Source organism: Sorex fumeus, unplaced genomic scaffold (assembly GCF_029834395.1).
Source record: "Sorex fumeus unplaced genomic scaffold, SorFum_2.1 ptg000029l, whole genome shotgun sequence".
NCBI classification, from domain to species: Eukaryota; Metazoa; Chordata; class Mammalia; order Eulipotyphla; family Soricidae; genus Sorex; species Sorex fumeus.
In genome coordinates, this window is record NW_026606086.1 from 19,910,678 (window position 1) to 19,933,292 (window position 22,615).

A 22,615-nucleotide genomic window follows, 5' to 3' on the forward strand; every position below is an offset into this window, starting at 1 on the left:
AAGATCACTTTTCTGACGCTTATGACTGATGCTGGCGGGAAACTCCCAGAGTTCGTCTCCGAGCGCTCCGGAGACGCCAGCACTGAGGGGCCTGAGGCCGGGGGACACAGCAGTGTCCAGCCCCTGCTGGAAACCAGATTCGTGATCTGGGACAATGAAGGGTTTAAGAAATTCTTGGCGGTTTCAGCAGGCTGCCGAGATAATCAAGCCAGCCGCCACGGTACAGAGACAGAAAGAAACTCAGTGAAGAGGAGCAAGAGGCCGGGCGCTGAGTGGCGAAGGCCCAGGAGTCTCGGCAAGCCAGAAGTGACGCCTCAAAGAGACCGAAATGCCACTCTAGCTCAACTCTGCTTAAGACTGGATTAAGGAGAAGCCCCCACCTCCAGCCTCCAGCTGCAAACCTGGGCGGAAGTACCAGCACTCTGGAGAACAAGCCATCCCCCTACCCCGACCCCCATTCCCCCACCCTGGATGGGAGTTCATGATGTGGGTGTGTGGCGGGTAGCTTTGGTGGCTGAGAAACGCCTCCCCTGCAGAAGCGCAAAGAGACAGGACCACAGCCTGGTGGTGAGAATGGCCCGTGTAATGCAGAGCTGCTCGCTTACTTAGAGAACACCCGAAGGGTCTCGAGGGCGCATGTAGGTTGATTGATCATTCACAGAGGGAAAGCGTTTCAGCGGAGGCAATTCTCTTGGGGGCTTTAACTCAAGGAGAGGCTCCGTCTCCCTGGATATTTATAATTGCTTTTCTCTTTCCATTTAATTGTGCATATTAAACAATGAAGTTTGCTCCTTATTAATACTTGCAGCTATGTGGATAAACACAGTAAGAGGTGTAGATTCCAAAACTTAGTTCTCTGGGCTCCGAGGGCAAGCGGGGCTTTTACCGTAAATCCCAGACTCGGTCCTCAGGCCGGTTCAGCTTGACTTTCCCCATTGGGGGACTGGGTCCTAGCTCTCAAGTCATAACGGCTTGCATCAAGACAGTGCTTTTATGCTTTCTAGACTGTCCCATTTTGAAGTCATTTGCCCCAATTCCATCCAAGTCCCACAGTGAGGACCTCCCTTTGTGGGGATGTATTAGGAACTATGGCAACTGAAGCCTGAGTCAAGTAACTATGACGGACGCCCAGGAGTAGATGTATTTCAGCATCAATCAAATCCCCAATATCTGAAGCACAGCCTTAACGGTCTCTCTGTGTCTAAGCAAAGAACATTGCTCTATAACTAAATATGAAAAGGTCATAGGGGAAATAGAAAAGCAAGCAGCTCACTACAAATACGAAGTCCAGAGTCACCAGAAGTTTTGACTTGTAAGTAATCAAGACTGACCTGGGGAATTGCGACGATGAGAGGAAAGCACGAAGGAAGGTTAAAGATAAACTCAGGGGGTTGGGGGGGTGTTTAGGAGCTTGTAAGCTTCTCTGGGGAAAGGAAGAGAGGTGATTCACTGATGAACCCTAAAACACTTAGGGCCACTATCCAACACCCCAGCCTCCACTCACTTCTTCGAACGCCCACCACCCTGCGGAGGTGAAGGAGGTGGGCAAAGACCCTCTATGAGGCTCTGGGTCACAGTCACAGGCCCGGGGCTGTGGAAATGTTTTGGTTTGAGATCTAGATTTAAGAATTGTGATGATGGGCTGGAGCAATAGCATAGTGGGTAGGGCATTTGCCTTGCACGTGGCTGACCCGGGTTTGATTCCCAGCATCCCATATGGTCCCCTGAGCACCGCCAGGGGTAATTCCTGAGTGCAGAGCCAGGAGTAACCCCTGAGCATCGCTGGCTGTGACCCGAAAAGCCAAAAATAAAAGAATTGTGATGAGCATTTTGATGAAACAGATGATTGGGAAATCTGGGGTTCTTTGCCGTGGTTATTATATACCCAGACCTAGACTTTCTCCTTTATTTTCTCTAGGATTCCGTATGTGTGGGAATAAACGGGCTGAGGCTAAGGTCCCAGCTCTGCGCAGCCGTCTCAGAAGCTGGGTCGGGCCGCAGAGCCCCTCCAGGACCGCGTCTGTCCTGGAACATAAGCATCTGCCTGGGGAGTAAGGAGAGCAGCCCAGCAGGTGGAGGGACCCCTCCACAGGTGACACGGGAACACACATGCAGGGCTCAGACCCGGCTGAGGGCAGTTTGCTGAGAAATGGCTCTCGGACAAATATACTCGGAGCCGCGAGCCTTTGTGTTAAGGGATGAGACTGCGCCGTAGTGAGGGAGAGATTGTCTAAGGACGGGGGGATGGGAGAAGGACCCCGCTTGCCGTCCTTCTTAGAGCTTCTTAGAGCCTTCACACGTGCTTCTTAGAGCTGCCTCGGTTTCCCCTTCCAGAGACATTTCGTCCCCCGCTGCCCCCGCAGAGGGACTATGGGGGTCTAGTGGGGGTGCTCGTGGCCGGCCAGCTGGGCGCGTTTGGGCTTCGTGGTGGCGCGTCTGTGTCGGTGTTTGAACACCGGCCCAGCGGCGCTGTTTGCCTTGCGAGCTCTGAGTAATGAAAGGCCGAGATGGCTCGATCCGGCTTCCAGTTTAAATATCAGGATTTCCATCAGCGCTGCCCCGGCCCATTTCTCCAGCGGCTCCCAAAGCCTCGTCCCACACAGCACCTGCCTTGGGCCTCGCGGAGGCGGGCCGCTCACAGAAACAAACGCATTTACCAGGGGCAGGGGATAGTGTGGGCCTGGCCACGCCGAGATGCACCAGCACGTAATGGGGCTTGAAATTGCTTCAAGCTGTACCAGCCGGAAGGGGCGGCTGGCCCACGTCGCCCTGCCTGCAGCACCGACCAGAGGGGTTGGGGGAACCGGGGTGGGGTGGGGGGCAGGTAAGGCCCGTCCACTCTGTGGGGCGCTGCCACTCTCCTGCCTGCCTGCCCCTTTGTTGCCCAGATCATGGTGCCAATAAAACATTATTCATGGAATGTTCTGGGGGTCACAATCAGCCAAGAAGTGACAACCACGAACAAATGAGGCTGCAGGAAGCAATAAATATGGAGATAAAGCAAACAGCCCGTGGTAGGTGATAAATACTGAACGGAAGTGGGACGAGCTCGCCTGTTGTCAGACAAATGGAGGGTGTGGGGAGCTGTCCCTCTTCCCGGAGCCTCAGCGCCGTGGTCCACGTGGGCCTGACAGGTGCACGCCCATCAGAAACCCCTGCTGAGGACTTGCAGAGTGGATCTGTCTCGGGGGAGGGGGTCCCAGCGTGGCAGGGGAGACACAGGGGGCAGCGGGTTCCCCACTGTCCAGCATCCAATGCCCCGCCCAGGCCCGGTCAGCTGTGGTGGTTCTGTAAACAACGCGACAGTGACGTGACCCGGAGCTCGAAGAATCAGAACCTGCCGCGGCACGGAGCAGGTGAGGCTGTGTGGGGGGGAAGGGCTGGCCCGGCAGGACTTGCAGGCCCCTGAGCCCTGGGGGTCACTCCTGAGCACTGCCTGAGAGCAGTTGCCCAGACACCTGCCTGGCGGCTCCTGAGCGGCTCTCGGGGGGGGGGGGGGGGGGGGAGTGACCTCTGAGTGCTGGGGACAGGGAGGCCCGGTGGGCAGGACGGGGCAGGGGCCGCCTTGCTCTCGGCATGCCCGACCTTCATCCCTACACCCCCTCAGGACCCCCAGGCACAGCCAGGAGTGACCCCGAGCACAGTGCCAGGAGGAGCCTCTGAACAACCGCGTGACCTGCCCACACCCTGAACTGAAGCAAGAAGGGATCTGGGTGGGGCGGGGCGGGGCGTGGGCTGGGCTGTGGGCAGCTCCCCTGGTCGCCAGCACCTGCCCACGCAGCACGGGAGGCCAGGCCACTGGTTCGTTCTTATTCTCCTTTTAAAAAATTGAGTTCTGGGGCCTGGAGCAATAGCACAGTGGGTAGGGCGTTTGCCTAGCACCCGGCCGACCTGGGTTCGATTCTCGGCATCCCATATGGTCCCCTGAGCACCGCCAGGGGTAATTCCTGAGCGTAGAGTCAGGAGTAGCCCCTGTACATTGCCGGGTGTGACCCAAAAAGCAAAAAAAAAAAAATTGAGTTCTACCGGCTACCATTTGCATAGCCCTGGAGACCAGAATCAAAGCAAAATGCAGTCTGCTAGGTAGAGAGTGAATGCAGCGCGGGGAGTTGCCTGGGAGCACCCAGCAGGACCTGCGGGGTGGGAGGGGCAGTGGGCACGTCTGCAGGAGTGCAGCCGGGACGTCCCCCAGGCCTCCTCGAGGTCCAAGAGTCGGGGCAGGGGCCACTCAGGGAACCAAACACAGAAGCCACAGCCCTTGGTTTCCACGTCTGAGCCGCGGGTTTGAGCCACATCTCTGTGAAGGGCCGCGCTTGGCTTGCCAAGAGACCATCCCGCCCACGGCCTCCGTGTCTGACCCCCACCCCCGGGGAACATCCGTGCTGCTGAGAACCCCGGAGGGAGATGTGGCCTGGCGCGTCCCACCCACCACGAAGGTCGTAAACTAGAGATGACTGCTGAGCAGCTGGTGGCTTGTCAGGCTCCCAGGAGTCGGGAAGCAGGATTTAGGGGCACTTTGCCCTTAGCGCTCTGGGAAGGACAGTGTTTCTCCTCGAGGGAGAACCGGGGCCCGGGAGCCGCAAGGCAGAAGACAGTCCCCGGCTCCGGGAGCGTGAGGGAGAGTGAGACCTGGGCGTGACCTTTAGCCGGACTCAGGGACAGTGGCCAGCCCGGGGTCAGCACACACTCTGGCCCCCATCTGGGAGACGGCACTGAGCATCCTGGCTGCCTCCACGTGGCCAGCCCACCTGTGGGGGCTGCAGAGACCCCCGCCTCCAGGGAGAGCCACCTGCGCCGACCTTTCCCATCCACGTGTCCCCAGCGATGTGTCCTGCCCATCTCGTCCATCAGGCACCGCCAATCGTGTGGCTTTTCCAGACTCCTCACCCGTCTGGCAGCTCTCTCGGCTCTGAGAGCCCTCGGCGCCCCAGAACAGGAACTCTTTGAGGGGTGACTAGGGGGCGGCGTCCAGCGTCCTGGGTCCAGGCGGCACAGTCCCGCGGGACACGGCAACCCCGAGGCCCTCAGGCGGGCTGTGTGAAGCTCCCCGAGGATGGGGCTTGGGAGGCAACTCGCACTCATTCTCCCTGGCCGTGCGCTAGTGCCGGGCAGATGCAGGGGTGAGGCCAAGCATGACACCCCCATCAGCTCTTGGTAGTCATCCTGCAGGGGTGCAGGTAACAGGGACAAAGGTAACACGGGTCGCGATCCCGGCAGAGGGTGTCCCATTGAGGGGGCTGAGGGCTGAGTTTGGAAGGAGGGAGGAGGGCGGAGCCCGGGGGAGGGGGGATGTCGGGGCATGAGGACGGGCTGTGGGTTGGGAGGGGAGGGGAATGGAGGGCAGGGGATGGAAGGGAAGGGAGAGTAGGGGGGAGGGGAGGGGAGAGGAGGGGAGGGAGGATTTCCGTCTGGAGAGATTGGCTCCTCCCCCATCAGTCATGGAAGCAGCGATTCTGTTTAGCTTTGCTGTTCCCTGACATTCCTGCCAGCATTGGATGTTCTGGAACATTCCAGCTGATGTTCTCTATGGTGTCAGACGTCTCCTTGTTGGTTTGACTGTCATGGTGTGGCGCAGCCCTTCCTGTGCCCACGCGACCTCGCCACGTCCTTCACTCGGGCTCCTCACAGGTCTTGGCTGCCCGCCTCTCGCCCTCGCTGGGGCTGGGGCTGGTCTTCGGTTCTCTGGCCGCTGACCTTTGCAGAGCGGCGTTCGAGTGCCGTCATTTATCCACCTTCGCCTGCGGAGACGGGCTTGGCCCCATTTTTCACGCTTGCACCAGCTCGGGCTGCCAGGCCCGTGTCTGGGGTGTGGGTCTGTGGCACCCCGAGACCGTGGCCGGCAGGAGCCTGGACTCAGCGCTTGGTGTGGGGACGCCCGCGTGTCCTGTCTCGCTCCCTGCACAGCCTCCACTCCTTGGAGGGAGAGTAGGGGACACTCACAGTGGCTGTCCCGGGGCCTCTACACCGTCCCTCTCATCACTCGCTCCTTGGCGGCTTTTTTCTAAGAGTTTTGAGCTATTTATTTTTATTTATTTATTTTTTTGCTTTTTGGGTCACACCAGGCAATGCTCAGGGGTTACTCCTGGCTCTGCACTCAGGAAATACTCCTAGCAGTGCTCAGGGGACCATATGGGATGCTGGGAATTGAACCCGGGTCAGCCGCATGCAAGGCAAACGCCCTACATGCTCTGCTATCACTCCAGCCTCTTGGCGGGTTTAGTTTATTTTGGCTTTTTTGGGTCACACCCAGCGATGCTCACGGGTTACTTCTGGCTCTGCACTCAGAAATTACTCCTGGCGGTGCTCGGGGGACCGTATGGGATGCCGGGGGTTGCACCTGGGTGGGTTGTGTGCAAGGCAAACAACCGCGTGGCTGCCCACCCCTCCGGCCATTCTCCCTCACTCCTTTGTTTGCTTTGCTTGCAGCATCTTGATTGCTGTGCATCGGGAAGTATCGCTTCTCCAAGTTTGCTCTTCCTTTCCACGATGTTATTGGATATTCTGGGTCTTTTTCTTCCCGTAGAAGCTTTCAGAAAAGGTTTTCTGTATGTAAAAATGACTTTGCATGGGGCTGGAGTGATAGCACAGTGGGTAGGGTGTTTGCCTTGCATGCGGCTGACCCGGGTTCAATTCCCAGCATCCCATATGGTCCCCTGAGCATGGCCAGGAGTAATTCCTGAGTGCATGAATCAGGAGTAACCCCTGTGCATCGCTGGGTGTGACCCAAAAAGCAAAAAAAAAAAAGACTTTGCTGGGGTTTCGACTGAGATTCATTAACTATTTAGGTCAGGCTGCCGTGGACACGTTGTGTCTTCCTGTCTCTGAGTGTGGCTCACGCCCCACTGCCCCTTCTTTGGGTTAGCTCAACAGAATTTTTGCTTTCCTCTTACAGATTTTGTTCAGATGGTGATAGATATTTCTTTCGCAGGTGCATATAAAAAATGGAACAAGCCTGCTAGTCCTAGACTTGGGGATAAAAATTAAAATACCTACTTGGTAACTCTGCAACATTCAGGAAAAAAAAAAGAGCTTCATGACGTGCTTTAGAGTGGAATTTCTGAAGATTTAGTATGCTCATTTAAAGTCAATTTATTGGACTGAAATACAAGCCTGTGGTCATGTATGGATTCTCCTTGGCCCATTTACTTACAAGGCACATGGAATCCAAGTACGAAGAAATAATCTTCGGTAAAAGGTGGAATAAGTCAAGATGAAAAACTAGATTCTTTGTTGTTTGTTTTTCTACAAAATTTGCCGGCGTGCACATTTCCCAGACACTGTCTCATGAAATGTGTAGAGAAAATGTCTTCGTGGGCAGAGACCATCAGGAAAATGAAGGAATTAGGGCCAGCGTGAAGGCCCCGCGGGGAGGCATTTGCCTGCACACAGCTGGCCTGGCCGAGGTCTCTGCACCCCAGAGGGGCCCTGGGCACCACCAAGATGGGCCCAAGCCTCGTCCACCCAAATCAAGAAAAATGAAGGACTCGGCGTTTAAACACTGTCTCCCCCCCCTCTCCGTCACCCGAACGTCACAGGGATGAGGAGCCGTCCGCATGGGCAGCTGACCGCGGAGCGTGGGCAGCCGTGGGGAGGGGCTGGTCTGGGCTGGGGGACCAGGATGACATAACGGTCTGGATACGTGGCCGGGCAAACTCAGGCACATTCCTGAGGGGGATGAGGGGCAGCCCTGAGGGAGGGGCAGGCGTTTCACAACAGGGGTGTGAGGGAACGTCTTCAGGGCCAGACTCAGCCTGGCGAGGGGCAGGGGACTGCTCCCCACAGCCCCCACTGTCCCCCCTGCCATCTGCTGCCTGACAGTGGCCCTGGGGGCTACTGGGCTCTGTCATAGTCGCTAGCGAGAGCTCATCACGGACTCACACCACAGCAGGCCTGGCGCTCCTGAGGCCAGCACTCAGCTGTGCCCCCCCTAGGGCCCCAGAGACAGTGCACACGAGGGTGGTACCAGGAATCACCCGTCCCTGGGGGGCAGGGCCCTGCCTCTGAGACACCCCGAGCTCCATGGGTTAGGGGTCATGGTCTTGATCTTCTCGTTGTTCATCGATTTGCTTGAGCGGGCCCAGTAACATTGTGAGACTTGTTACTGTGTTTGGCATATCAAATACGCTATGGGTAGCTAGCTTGCCAGGCTCTGCCGGGCGCGTGAGATACTCTCAGTAGCTTGCTGGACTCTCCAAGAGGGGCGAAGGAATCAACTCGGGTTGGCCATGTTGGCTGCAGGCAAGGCAAACGCCCTACCCGCTGTGCTATCGCTCCAGCCCCTCTTTTATTTTTTGGTTTTTGGGCCATTGGTGCTCAGGGTTGGGGGTGTTCCTTTTTATTTATTTATTTATGCTTTACTCCTGGCAATGTGTGGGAGACCATATGGGATGCTGGGAATCGAACCCAGGTTGGCTGCATGCGAGGCAGACAACCTACCGGCTGTGCTATCGCTCCAGTCCCTCTTTTTATTTTTTGGTTTTTGGCCCATTGGTGCTCAGGGCTTACTCCTGACTCCGCCCTCAGGGGCCATTCCCCGTGGGCTCAGGGGGACCATGTGGGGTGCCGGAGTCACAGCTGGCCTAGCTGCATGCAAGACAAGTGACTTAGCAGCTGTCCTGTCCATCACGCTGGCCCTGGGCTTCTCTCCTCATCTCCTCCTAAGTTCAGGGGGTGGGAAAGAGGGATGGAGCCTCTTGACTGGGCTCCGGTCTGTTTGAGTCCTTGTTAAGGACGGAGGCTACCGGCCCTCCCATGAACGCTAATTTACCTCCTCCTCGGGAAAACGCCTGCACGTTCTGTGGAGGCTGGATAAACTATGCTCAGGAACACTATTCTCTGGATCACTGCTGAGGCCAGAAGGCGAGACCAGGGATTTTCCCCCCCGCTGCTCGTTCTATTATCATGCAACCACGATCGAAGGCTCTCCACGATGCCATGGTGCGCTTTAATGGACTGAGATGCTGGCCAGACTCCCCAGGCAGGAGACAGCTGCTGCCACAGACACGGTGCCTGGTTCTAAAGCCTTTGACCTAGTGCCCCTCACACTATTCAAAAGTAAGTGTGTGAGGGGCTGGAGCGATAGCACAGCAGGTAGGGCATTTGCCTTGCATGTGCCCGACCCAGGTTCGATTCCCAGCATCCCATATGGTCCCCTGAGCACCGCCAGGAGTGATTCCTGAGTGCAGAGCCAGGAGTAACCCCTGTGCATCGCCAGGTGTGAAAAAAGCAACAAAACAAAACAAAACAAAACAAAAGTAAGTGTGTGAGGTGAAAGCTAGAAATCACCATCCAGGTTAACTTTTTATTCTCATTTTCAGAGAGAAAAAAAAAAGGTATCCTTTTGAGAAGATCAATGAGGAAATAAAGATTGTCCCCAAACCTTAATGTATCTCTCCTGACATCTGTTAAGAGTCTCTCAAACATGTTATTTGTGAAAAGAATATCTGGGCAGAGCCCATCGTGAGAAAAATCCAGAGAAGGAAAGCCCATGAGAAGTAGAATCTGAGGTAGTCGTTTGGTGAGGGTGAAACCTGGGCAAAGGAAGCAGAGAAAGGAGCAAGATCTTCAGAGAAAAGACTATTGAGAGCGCTGTCGGTGAAGACAAACGCGTAGGGGTGAATTCCACATCGAGATTCATTAAAGGACCAAATACAAAGGGAACAGTCTTTTGAGAGAAAGATCTGTGCAGAAAAAAAAAAGATGGAGAAGAAAATCAGAGAGAAAAATCTATTTAAAACAAAATCAGCAAAGGAGACGAGTTACTAAGGAAAAAATAGGGAAAGAACAGTTTATGGAGTGCAATGATTGTGAGAGAACAATCTCCTAGGAGCAAAATCCATGAGTAGAAATGTGTGTGAAGGGTCAAAGTGTGGGGTGAATTGTACATTGGAAACAATATCAATCAGGAGAAAATGTCTGGGAAATTCTAACCTGAGGAGAAAAGCCTAGTGGGGATAAATTTTTGAGGAGAAGAGTGTGAGGGGGAAGAAGTTGTGGATAAAAAATCCACTGGCTGGCGTGACTAATGGGAAGTTGGTGAGGAGAAAATCTGAAGAGACACCTTCAAAGAGACAAGCTGAGGAAAATTGCCTATTGGGAACAAATATCTATAAAAACATATCAATTAGCCAAATTAAATCCAAGAATAAAAGTCTATTTGGTGCAATATAGCTGAGAAGAAAAGCCTGTGAGGGAAAATAATCAGAAGAGAAGCGTCTCTTGGAAAAATATCTCTGAACGGAGTCGCTCAAGAGTGACAACATCTAAAGAAAAATGTCTGTTGGGGACAAATTCTCTGAGTAGAAAAATATCATGGAGACAAAAATAGGAGAACATTCTTTGAGGAGTAAAATCCTGAGGAAAGCTACTGGGAACAACACATCTGAAGAGACAAGTCTGTGAGGAGCTTTGTCTAAGGGGAAGAGTGTATCGGCAGCAATTAGTCTGCAGGGAAAGTCTTTGAGGAACAAATTCTGAGGCAAAAATCCTACGAGAACAACATATCTTTAGCAGAAAAGCTCTCAGAGAACGCTCCAAAGCTAAATTCCACACTTTCCGAACTCCCTCAGCCAACCTCGAATCAAAGACCATGACTGTGCAAAGAAAAATTCAAGTATTTCCTCAGCTCCCTACCTGGTCTAGCCTGTACTGAAATCTTTTTTTTTCTCATGATTTATATCATTTCAATTTCCATAACTGAATTTCGATCTTATGGGGGCCCTGCTTCAAACTACTTAAAAAGTCAAAGAAACATTCTAATCAACTCGTATCTGATAAAAATCAAGTGGATGATTTAACTCATTAATTCCTCTTTGCATAGAAAGATTAACACTTTTTGATGTGTTCTGTTCTTTCAAATACTTAATTTTCTTATGTTTTGCCCAAATGCTTACTGAACTTTTGAATTAAAAAAAATCAACAATAAAAAACCATCACGAACCTCAGAAGGAACGTTTTTGCATTTTTAAAATACATTCACTCAGCTTTATCTAACGTACTATAAAATTCGCCCTCTTAAAATGTTTAATTCAGTGTCTTTTCAGTGAAACCAATGAATTGTGCAACTACCGCATCTAATTCCAAAGCATTGCCGCCCCCCACCAGAAACCCCAGACTTGCCTCTTGGCTGACTCCTCCCAGCCCCAAGGAGTCTCGGGATTCCCCGTTTCCTTCCTGCCTCAAGCAACTTGCCCGTTCCGAACATTTCATTAAAGATTCTTCCATAGTGGGAGCTATCCTGTGTCTAGGATGCATGAATTAGCAGAGGATTTCCATTTTCTTCCACGTGGGCAGGACTATGCCTTAGACTCACACCTGTGAACAGAATTCCCTTTGAACACTAGTGCTACTACTTCTGACGTGAACACATCTTCCCAGAGCACTTGAGAACTACCCACGGAAAATCCCTGAACTCGGAGTCTGGTGACGGTCTGAGTCCCGAAACAGCCATTCAGTCCCACGCACTCATGAGGTGGCAGGCACCCAGGCAACAAGGGGCTGGGGTCAAACAAAGAATGATCCCAATGTGAGGCGCTCTAAATAAAATCTCACTATAATACGGGTCATGATATGTAATCTGGTTTATAATTATTGTAGGTTTAATAACTGCGTCACAAGTTTCCTGAGAATTGAACCGACTGTCATGAGCAAGAAAGTTCCTCGCAGCACAGGTGGGGCTTGACCTTGTAGAGACCCTCCTCTCTCAGGACTCCCCTTCCAGCGCTGGCTTCAGCCTTCTGGAGCAGTCTGTGTTCTCACGCTGACACACACTTCCCCTTCCCCGCGCTCCTGTGCCCCTGTGGAGTGCTTCCTGCAGCCTGGGAATCCCCTCACACAAGCAACCACTGAATCCTCCTCGGGATCTCGCTCCCCCCACCCTCTTCATGCTGGGGTTTCTGATTCCGAGCTCTCTGCTTGAGCAGTTTCCCCTTTATTTGAAGAGACCACTGATTAGCAAAAGGCAGGGAACTGTGTTTTATTTCCGTCTATCTATGTCTCTGGGTCTGACTCAAATACGATTTAAACACGTGTATGGGAATTATCATAGGCTGTAAGGACAGATGTACATACGCATGGACAGAGAAAAGATGGTTAAATTTAATTTTAAAATGTCACCTGAAATAAATAGGCAGATGGGTGGGTGGGTGGATGGGTGGGTGGGTGGATGGATGGATGGATGAATGGATGGATGAGATGGATGGGTGGGTGGGTGGGTGGGTGGGTGGATGGATGGATGGATGGATGAATGGATGGATGAGATGGATGGGTGGGTGGGTGGGTGGGTGGGTGGGTGGGTGGGTGGGTGGATGGATGGATGAATGGATGGATGAGATGGATGGGTGGATGGGTGGGTGGATGGGTGGGTGGGTGGATGGGTGGATGGGTGGATGGGTGGGTGGATGGATGGATGGATGGGTGGGTGGGTGGGTGGGTGGGTGAATGGGTGGGTGGATGGATGAATGGATGGATGGATGGATGGATGAGATGGATGGGTGGATGGGTGGGTGGATGGATGGATGGGTGGGTGGGTGGGTGGGTGGATGAATGAATGGATGGATGAGATGGATGGGTGGGTGGATGGGTGGGTGGATGGGTGGGTGGGTGGATGGGTGGATGGATGGATGGATGGATGGGTGGGTGGATGGATGGGGGTGGGTGGATAGATGGATGGGTAGATAGATAAGTGGGTAGATGGATAGATGGGTGGATGTATGGGTGGGCAGACATGAATGATAGGGTATGTAAGTACATTAAACATATGACCACGTAAATCCCATAATATAAATATATACTTATATGACTATGATTAAAATATGCAAGAATAATATATTTATTAAATGGGCCCTTAACCAAAGTTAACTGAGTATTTTGGAAATGGTTGCTCTTTTATTTTTTTTTACCTTTAATTTTTCTGAAATATATCTTATACCCTTTTTCCCTTCTTTGCCTTTTTAACTTGATTTTCTTCCCGGTACTCATTGTCAGCAGTTTTGTGCCCCAAGAGCCCCTCGCTAGCCCCAATGACAGGAGTGAAGGTGGCGTCAGTTACGGTCGGGACCCGGTGCTGTATCTCCTCCTGCTCAGCGGTCGTCGTCCTGTGGGGTTTCCAGGGAGAGAGGACGGCAGGTGGCAGACACACCCTGTCCCGACATCACTCAGAGGCAGTTCCATTTGCTGCAAATGGGAGTCTGGTGGGGGCCCTCGCAGAGACACAGTTACCAGGAAGGTCTGTGCTGGGCTTGGGGTCAGGGGTGGGTTCTTGACTGCTGAGTTGGGAAAACTCAGGTCAACCATGGCTTCCGTGCATCTCTGCGGGTCCTGGCATGGGGTCTGCTCCGGGAAGCCAGTGGAATCAGGGTCATGTTGATTAACAACGATGGTGGGGGGCAAGGGGGGTAGTAAGACCCCCCGCCCTGACAGTTGAGCGTGTGACGAGAGAGATTCCCTATTGCCCAGATGAGCGCAGTCTCTATGTGACTGCAGGACAGGGCCATGCCCGACCAACTGCAGTGAACACATTGACACTATTAGCAGACCGCAGGGCCGGAGCCTTGCTGCACTGACCATTTCACAGTGGACACATATCGGCTCATCGATCGGTGCTAGAATTCCATCTGGGGGACTGTTCATCTTCTATCTGTGTATGAGGAAACCGAGGCAGGAAGGGTCGGAAATCACGTCTGACGCCCCCCTCCCCCAGTGAGGCTGGAAGCTGAGTCAGAGGCCGGGGCTCGGTGAGTCCCTCTGCGGGGACAGCAGCCTTGGGATGTCACCTCGTCTGCTTCATGCTCGTCATCCTGGTAGGAGTTCTCGTCAGCCAGAGCACCAAGGCTCTGGGTTACGTCTGCTCGTGTCCTTGAGTTCCTGGTCCCGACTCAGTTGCTCTCCGCATCTTCATCTTATGAATAAGATATCAAGCTGATCTCGAGACTCCTTTTCATTACAGCTTGGATTTTATTGATTTTCATTTAGGGCCTTTGCATAAAACCCTCTGAGAGATTTGATTCCCGGAAATGCCTTCCTGAGCCGCGCATGCCGTGTGCGGCCGGATGGGCCTCACTCCCCAAAACTTTCTTTTTTTTTTTCCTGACATCTCCTTTTTCTGTTCTATTCATCGTCTTTTTCTGCTCCTTTTAATCTTATTTTCTTTCACCAGACTAAAAGGCTAGCCTGGCGGATCATGAGAATATTTTCTAAAACATGCATAATTACAGCTCTCAAGCATGAACTCTGCCCACCCATTTATGTACAAATCTCTCCCAGTTTCTGCTAAGTATCCATTTCAGAGGAGAATCACATTTTGTGGCGCTCTGGGGCCCTGCCAGCCGCGTCTGCACATTTATTTCGATGATGGATGACGCGGCTGCGAGGGCCAGCCCGGATCCTTTTTCCCGATAACCTCCATCACTCTTGCTGCGGAAAAAAAGCATCTCTCGACAGCCCGGTTACACATCTTTGCATATTTTCAGTTCTTCGGGGTGTCATTTCTACACAGGGTCATTTGGCGAGGTGGCTGGGAAGCTCAGAGGTTGGGAGAAGCCCCCGACGGCTCAGCAGCCTGAGCACAGGCCAGCGAGGAAACCCCCCGCCCCTTCTGCCCCTCCTGGGTGTTGGGAGGGTTTTAGGGCAGGAGAGGAGCGACCTGAGCACGGAGAGGGCACAGGTGGCAGCGGGCGGGCGTGGGCAGCCCGGCCTTGCAGGGTGTGTTGGTGATCACGGCGTCCTCTGGAGATCCTGCAGGAGAGCCGAGATGCATGGTGGGACCGTCCTCGCTAGGGGGCTCCTTGTCCCAGTTAAGGAAAGCGCGTGGGTGGGCGACAGAGCACGGGGCTGAGACCAGAGGGCCGCTGGGGAAGCCAGACGTGCGTGGTTAGGAGTTCTGAGGCAGGCCGCCGGGGACACAGGCCTGGCCTCGTGTTGTCTGGCTGTTCCCCAAGGCCAGGGGACGGTCTGCAGCGCAGGGGACTTCTCAGCGGCCAGACTGTCCGAGTCTGCCGGCTCCGTCCGCAGCCCCCTCGGTGAGCACAGGGGAACGTGATTTGGCAGCTGGACATGGGCAGGCCTGGGCTGGCCTCCTTACCGCGGCCATGTGGACATTGGGAGAGCGGCTGGGGCTGACCAGCGGTTACCTTGGGACAGAGATGGTCACTGGACAGACGTGTGACCTGGGCACACCGGCTCAGGCTGCAGCTGTGCCAAGCTGCCTCCTTAGCCTGGGGGTCCTGGAGGTCTCCTGCAGACACCAGAAGCTGGTGGTTGGGTGGTCTGGTGGTGAGCGCAGGGGCAGCTGCATCTCTCGGGCCTGTGGTCACTGAGTGGTTTGGGCAGGGCAGAAACGGGCACGTCGCATGCCAGCTTCTTCCAGGATGGAAGCGTCTGCCTCCAGCCGGCTCCAGGAGGGACTTGCACCCCGAACTGCACCCCTGACTCGCCCTGGCCACCCTGACCAGCCTTGGGGCTCCCCTCTCAGCTTCACCCAGCCTGGCCCCGTCCTGCCTCTCAGGGGCACCTGTGGACCCTCTGCTGGGCCAGAACCCAGAGTCTCGGGTCCCTTGGAACTTCCGGCTCCTCCACGCCCTGGGTCCTGCCAGCCCAGCACCCCCAATCCTTCTCTTGTGGGCCAGGGGGGCAATGCAGGCAGAGCAGGATGGAGGGGTACTGCCCGGCCCTCCACCCATCCTCCCTCGGGTGTCCCCAGGTTTGTCCCTGAGACCCTCGGGCCCTGCCACCCAGAGGTTCCGAGAGGTGGGGCGCCCCCCCTTCAGTCCTGCCATGGGGAGGACTCAGCTGGGTTTCCCCACACACCCTTCCATTCCCTGCGCCTCACGTGGCCTGTGCCTGCCTCTCCCCGGCCACGCGTCCATACTCCCTGCCCGCTGTGCCAGCCGCAGAGCTGCCCGGCCCTGACCCGCATCAGGGGAGACCCGAGTCGGGAGCGCCTGGCGCCAGCTTCAGAGGATCTGCCGAGCTAATGACAGAGATCTTCCCTCTCTTACAATAATTGAATATTAATCACGTAACAAGTTGTTTTTTTTTAAATAACACTCCACCGGGTACTTAATTACAATACCCATCTTTTTAATTGCAAATTAAGTACCGAGGACGTTGGAGAACTTTTCATTAAGACCCTGCCAGAGAGACACTGTGGCAGCGCTCATCGCAGTTCGGATCTTGTTGGGTCGGGCCCGCCCAGAGCATCCGCTCAGCTCACGAACTCGGCAGCAATGTTTCTTCCCACGAAAGAAGGTGGCAGAGACCCCAGCCCCACCCCGAGAGCCCCAGGCTTCTAGCCTGTTCTGGTGGGTTCCGGGGCGCCCCACCAGGGCTCTTGGCTTGCTCAAGAACAGTTTGTTCATTTTGCATGAATTTCCTTGCCAAGATTAGGGAAATCACCACATTCTTCACTAATTCCAGGCAGGAAAGAAGGAAAGGAGGGGATGGGGCAGGGGAAGTGGGGGGGGGGGGGTGCACTGAGAGGCGAGAATACCAGGGGGCCTGGGGAGGGGGCAGAGGGCTGCGGGGGGTCTTCATGCAGAGCCTGGCCCTGACATACGACCCCTGTCCCAGCACCTCCAGGAGCTCTGATGGCCCCGAGCGTCAGTGGTCAGGAGTTTGCAGTGGGTGGGTGGGGCTGAGTGGGGGGTGGGGTGAGTGGTAGGTGGGTGGGATGAGTCATAAGTGAGAGGGGTGAGTGGGGGTGGGTGAGTGGGGGTGTGTGAGGGTAGTGGGGATGGGTGGGTGAGTGATGAGTGGGAGGGGTGAGTGGGGTTGGATGGGGTGAGTGGGGGTGGGTGAGTGGGTGTGGGGGGGGAGTGGGTGTGTGTGGGTGTGTGGGTGAGTGGAGGGTGTGGGTCGGGCCCCCCATGGAAAGAGCTCCGGAGTCCAGAGCCTCTCTCCTTGCTCAGTCACTGCCCCGGCAGGACGCCCCAGGCCAGCAGCGCCTCAGCAGTGCCCTCCTGCCCGGCGCCTGAGCTCTTGCTGCCCATCACGGCTGTGGGGCGGGGCCGCTGGGTGTTGGTCGTGGCTCGGGCAGGCAGTGGGGAGAAGACCCACGTTGAGGGCGCAGCGATGGCTCCCTTAAGTGGGGAAGAGTGTTTAAATTACGAGGGAGAGCACGGACGGACTCACCAACACACCCCCCCATGTCTCCTGGCGTGATCAGGTTTGGGGCCAGAGTGGAAAGGCTTATTCAGCCATAATTTAACGTAATGAGATACTCTGGTAACAATAGACCCCATTATGCACAGTGAAAAATAACCACTCTCCTACTCCACAAGGAGAAAAAAATATGTGTGAAAGAAATAAATTTATCTATAAAACACCCCTCTGTGATAAATCCCTGCTGCCTGGCTTCTTTACGGCGTAGTATGCAAATCCCAGATTTTAAGTCAAGGACGATGGCCGGTCCCGTGACACCGTTTCTTCACCAGAGGAGCAAGAATCTACCAAGAAAACTACAGCCTCCGTGCCAGGCTCCACCCTGCGTGGAATCAAGAGGCGATTATTTTATTTTCACAGCCGGGGTAATGATACACTCTACAATGCCTCATCCAAGTGCTTAGCGTTGGACAAGAGCAGCGCCAAGAACTTCACCTGCCTGATTGGCCCAATGACTCTAACGCACGTTGTCTCGCTGTTCCCGTGTCGGACACGGGTCGTTCAAACTCAGCGTCCTCTCACCTGTCTGCTTCATACCGAGATGTGTCTGCTCATCACTGGCCGTGGACACATCAGGGAGGTGACCACTGGGGGTTCTGTCCGATGGATCTGCCCACAGAACAGGAGTGACGGGAACTGCTGTCCAACCGTCCAAACACCCTGGGAACACCCTGGGAACGCTCTCGCAGCAGGGGGCTGGGAGGGCCCTAGGCACGGCCGAGGTCTGCAAGCTGCTGAGAGATAATCCTATTTTCTCGGCAAGCTCCTGGGCATGGGAGTCCAGGCAGCAACACAGAACGGCATGGCAGGCAGAGGGAACGCCAGGGTGTGAACTCAGAGGCTGTGAGACTCTGAAAGGGGTCAGAGCCAGCGAGCCGGGCCCGGCAGCTCCAATCCCTCAGACCAGATGGCGACAGGAAAAACTTCCACCCCATCCGGTAAGAGCCGAGAGCTGGCAGCAAACAGCGTTAGGTGCAGACAGCCCTGGGGCCGACCTTCTAGAAGGATCCACAGAGAAAATGACGGGGGAGGGTCAATGGTGGCCCCTTCCCAGGCTGCTCTCTGCTGAAGTCCTCGAGGTCCCTGGAGGTGGGGGGTATCTGCTCCAGCCATGGGGCGGGAGTGTTTGGCACCTTGCTGTGTCGGGCCTCCAGAGGTCTGCAGGACTGTGGAGCTGTCTCTTGGGCACAGGGACATCCGAGGGCAGGAGAGGGACGCAGGCAGCATTCCTCCTCCAGGAGTCCCAGGGCTCACGGGCAGATGCAGCCGTGACACACAGACGGTGAAGGACGAGCTGCTGGACCGGGGGGCGGGGCGGGGGGCCACAGCTCATCCTGACGACAGGAGGCATAAAGCAAAAGGACGTTCTCTGCACACTGCAAATCAACTTGAGTTTTCTGGGGCAGGGCCGCTGGGCTGATTTCCTCAGAGGTGTCCGTGCTTGTCGTGTTTCTGTCAGAGCTGGCCTGCTCAAGGCTCCCCAGGCAGCCTCTGTGCTTCCTGGTCAGAGGAACCTGCCCCCGCTGGGGACTGTCTGGCTGGGATCCCCCATGGGGCATTTGGATGCCAGGACCACCCATCCCAGCGGTACTTCAGGGAAGGCCTGTGGGTAGGCTGGTCACCCTCGCTGCTTCCCAGTTACAATCGAGGGTCACGTCCTCACTGACATGACCAGCCGTGGGAAAAGATGCAGAGGAAGCCAGTAACCCGCAGAATCTCCACCCACAGAACCACCATCCCACAGAACCACCATCCCACAGAATCTCCATCCCACAGAACCAACATCCCACAGAACCAACATCCCACAGAATCTCCATCCACAGAACCATCATCCCACAGAAGCAACATCCCACAGAATCTCCATCCACAGAACCAATATCCCAAAGAACCATCATCCCACAGAATCTCTTACTGGGACCCTCGTTTTCCTGAGCCGTGTGATCTTGAATCAAGGGCCCAGTGTCTACCAGAATCACCATGGGAACAGGGAAGACCAGCTTGTCCCCTGGACTCAGAGCCTGCCCCCTGGCCCACACCCAGGCCCCTGCGGACAGCACAGAGTAGAGGGACCTCACTCAGGGCCATCCTTCAGCCCCGAGGCCAGGGGCTGAGGGGCCCAGCAAGCTCATCACTTCCTGTCACTCCCCTTGCCAGAGGCTCAGAGTCCCAGCAGACGGAAGCTGAGGCCGGAGCCAGGTGCAGCTGCCTCCCATGGTGTAGACTTAGGGTAGCTGAAGTCCTCCTGGGCTCAGAAAGGCCGAGATGAGGAGGCAAGACACAGACTGCAGAGAAGTGACCGGAAAGGGCTCTGTCCCACTGCCCACCGCCTGGCTCCCGAGAGGGAGGGCACGCGCCCCCTCACAGCCTCTGCTCAGCAATCCCAGCCCCTTCCAGCCTCCCAGGCTGAGGGTCGGCAGGAGTCAGACCCCGGACCAGGCTGGACGGTGACTCCCCTGGAGAAGGGACGGCTTTAGCTCAGAGTGCAGAGAACGGCACGCAGTGTAGACACTTGCACAGAGAGTGGAAATGAGCCTGGGAACTCTGCCCCCCACACCAATGCGTCCATGTCCACGCACCTGATAGGGCTGTGGGTCTGAGCTGTCATTTCTGCCCCACCCTTGGGGCTGCAGCAACACTCCACTACCCGCGGTGGCCACCACGTCCCCGGAGGTCTTCTCGCCAAGTGGGAAGTGTTGCTTCGGCCAAACAGACGTGGGCGACTCCGAGGTGGGGGCCAGTTGAATCCCGCATCAGCGAGAACGTCCCCGTGAGCTGGGTAAGAACTCGGATACAGTGTTCAGAGTGCCGGCACCGTGAAACCCAGATTCACTTCCTGGGGGGCAACGTGGGAAATCAGGGGGAAACCGGATGGCCCCACAGAGTCTCACGTCCACTCAGGAGAGCACAGTGCAGTGCAAGGGGAAGTCACCCGCAAGGCTGATATGGGGTATGGGCCGAATCCCCCCATGGGACACGGTGTCCAGGGGCAGCGAGAGTCCCTACAGGACACAGCATCCAGGGCCAGCGAGAATCCCCATGGAACATGGCATCCACGGGCAGCGAGGGTCCCCACAGGACACGGTGTCCACGGGCAGCGAGGGTCCCCATGGGACACGGTGTCCACAGGCAGCGAAGTCCCCACGGGACACAGTGTCCACGGGAAGCGAGGATCCCCATGGGACACGGTGCCCACGGGAAGCGAGAATCCCTACGGGACGCGGTGTCCAGGGGCAGCGAGGGTTGAGCTGTAAGTCTCGGGAACACTATGACGGGGGCTTATAGGTGAAGGGGTGTGTGTCCTCGACTGCTCATTGGCTGCCTGAACAGTGAGATGGAGAAGAACCTTCCAGAACAAACAGCCACATAAGGAGCTGAGGAGGTGGCAGGAGCAGAGATGGGCATCAGGCACAGCTCCAGCCCTGGGCCCAGCCCTACATCCTCCCAGCCGGGCTCCCAGCGGCCACTCTGAGCTGCTTCCCTCAGACCCACGTCCTGGGGCCCGTCACAGGCGCTATGCGCCGAGGCTGTCCTGGGCTCCCTTGGGAGAAGCCTTGGGGAGGTGGGACTCGATCTCGGGTCTCCCGGTTGGGTTCCCAGGGCCCAGCAGGTCCCTTTGGCAGCCGTGCTGTCCCTAAAGTGGGGCTGGACACTGAGCAAACCTAAGTCATTCCCACGACAGCCGGAGAATGTGACTCAGCTCTGCCCGCTGCCACGTGACCTCAGCCCTGTGCCCCGCGGGGGCGGCGTGAGCATCTCTGCTCAGCACCAACGGCCCAGGAACGAAGTCATCTCGTAGACGGCTGTGCCGCTGAATTAATGGGATTCCCAAGCATGCATATTTTATGTCTCCTTGTATTAAATCATTCATGGAAAGTATGTCGCTGTTAAATAAAATAGTATATGACAACAATCAGTCGGCATAATGATTCTCTCTTTCACACTTGGTTAGGTAAAAAGTTTGCTGTAAATGTGCTGTCGGAGATAAGCCCTGATAACCATTATCAGGGACAAAGGCCCGTGTGTGCTCCGGGCATGCTGTGTGCCGGCTGATCTGCACACAGAGACCCGTCACGCGTCCGACTCAAGCACCACATGTGGTTCCGGGCTGTCTCCAACCCCGGGTTCCGGGAGGAAAGCCCGCAGCCTGCCTGGCCCGGTCACACACACCACAGTCTGCCGAGCGGACACAGTGTCCCACCTGTGTCCACACCGACGCTGCCAGAGCAGGTGCAGGGCATGTGTGGGGCCCCTACTTTCCCTGGGGGGGGTCGCCATCATAGTGCTCCCCATCATAGTGCTCCTGCCTGTGTGTCCACACCGATGCCTTGCTGGGCTGCCCACAGACAGGGTGGCGGCGGCCCGTGGTGACCCCTTGAGATTCACCACATCCCTGCAGGCTGGGGACCACCAGGGCCATGCGCAGGGCACGTGTGGGGCCCCTACTTCCCCGGGGGGGTCACAGTGGAGGGGGGAACACCCACCTGAGCCTCTGGCAGGAGGCATGGCCGGGACAGGAGCAGAATCCGGCCCGGGCTTGCTGCTGACTCTGGAACACCAGGAGCCGACTCCTGGCCTGTCCCCCACCTCCCATCCAGGTTGCCGAGGCAATGTGGGGGGGGGGGCGGGGGAGGGGGGTGGCAGTGGGAGGAGAGGGAGAGAGAGGGGGAAGAGGAAGGGGGAGGGAGGGAGAGGGAGAGAGGAGAGAGAGGAAAGAGGTAGAGAGAGGGAGAGAGAGAAAGAGAGAGGGAGAGGGAGACAGGGAGAGAGAGGTAGAGAGAGGAGAGAGAGCGCGCCTCCACCTCCCCTCTCTCTGTGGCTCCGTCCAGAGGAAGGTGAGACATGGGTTCTATGGCACCGGGTCCCCTGGTGGGGGCGGGCTGTGGTCTCTGCACGCAGCCTGTGGTGTCTGTCCAGCCCTCTGTCCCCGTCCCCGCCCGCCCCGTCGCTCCCCCTTGCCCTTGAGCCCCGAGCTGACTCGCCACCCTCCCCCCACCCCGTGTAGACCGGCCAAAGTGGGGATTTTTAGTTTCTTTGCCTGTTTTCATTGCTCAGTTGAGAAAGAGAGAGAGAGAGAGAGAGAGAGAGAGAGAGAGAGAGAGAGAGAGAGAGAAATGTTCTTTCCCATTCTGTGTGTTGTTGGCCAAACAAAACCTCTTTGTACTTCACAAAGAATTAAGAATATGAGAGAATTATGAGTTCCAGCACGGTTGAACACAGATTGTTGGCGAGTCATTGAAGGATGGAAACAATCCCGCAGCCGCCCGGCGGCAGGGCCAGGGAGGCCGTGGGCACCTTGGCTCTCGGACCCTGCGGCTCCAGACGCCACCCGCTCCTCTGTAGAAAACATATTCTAAAATATTTGAACTCTCCAAGAATTTTAATTGTATAACAGTCGTTAGGGGGAAAGGGAATTTCAGAAACCAAAAACAAAATTTGACTGAAACCACGCCTGCCCAAG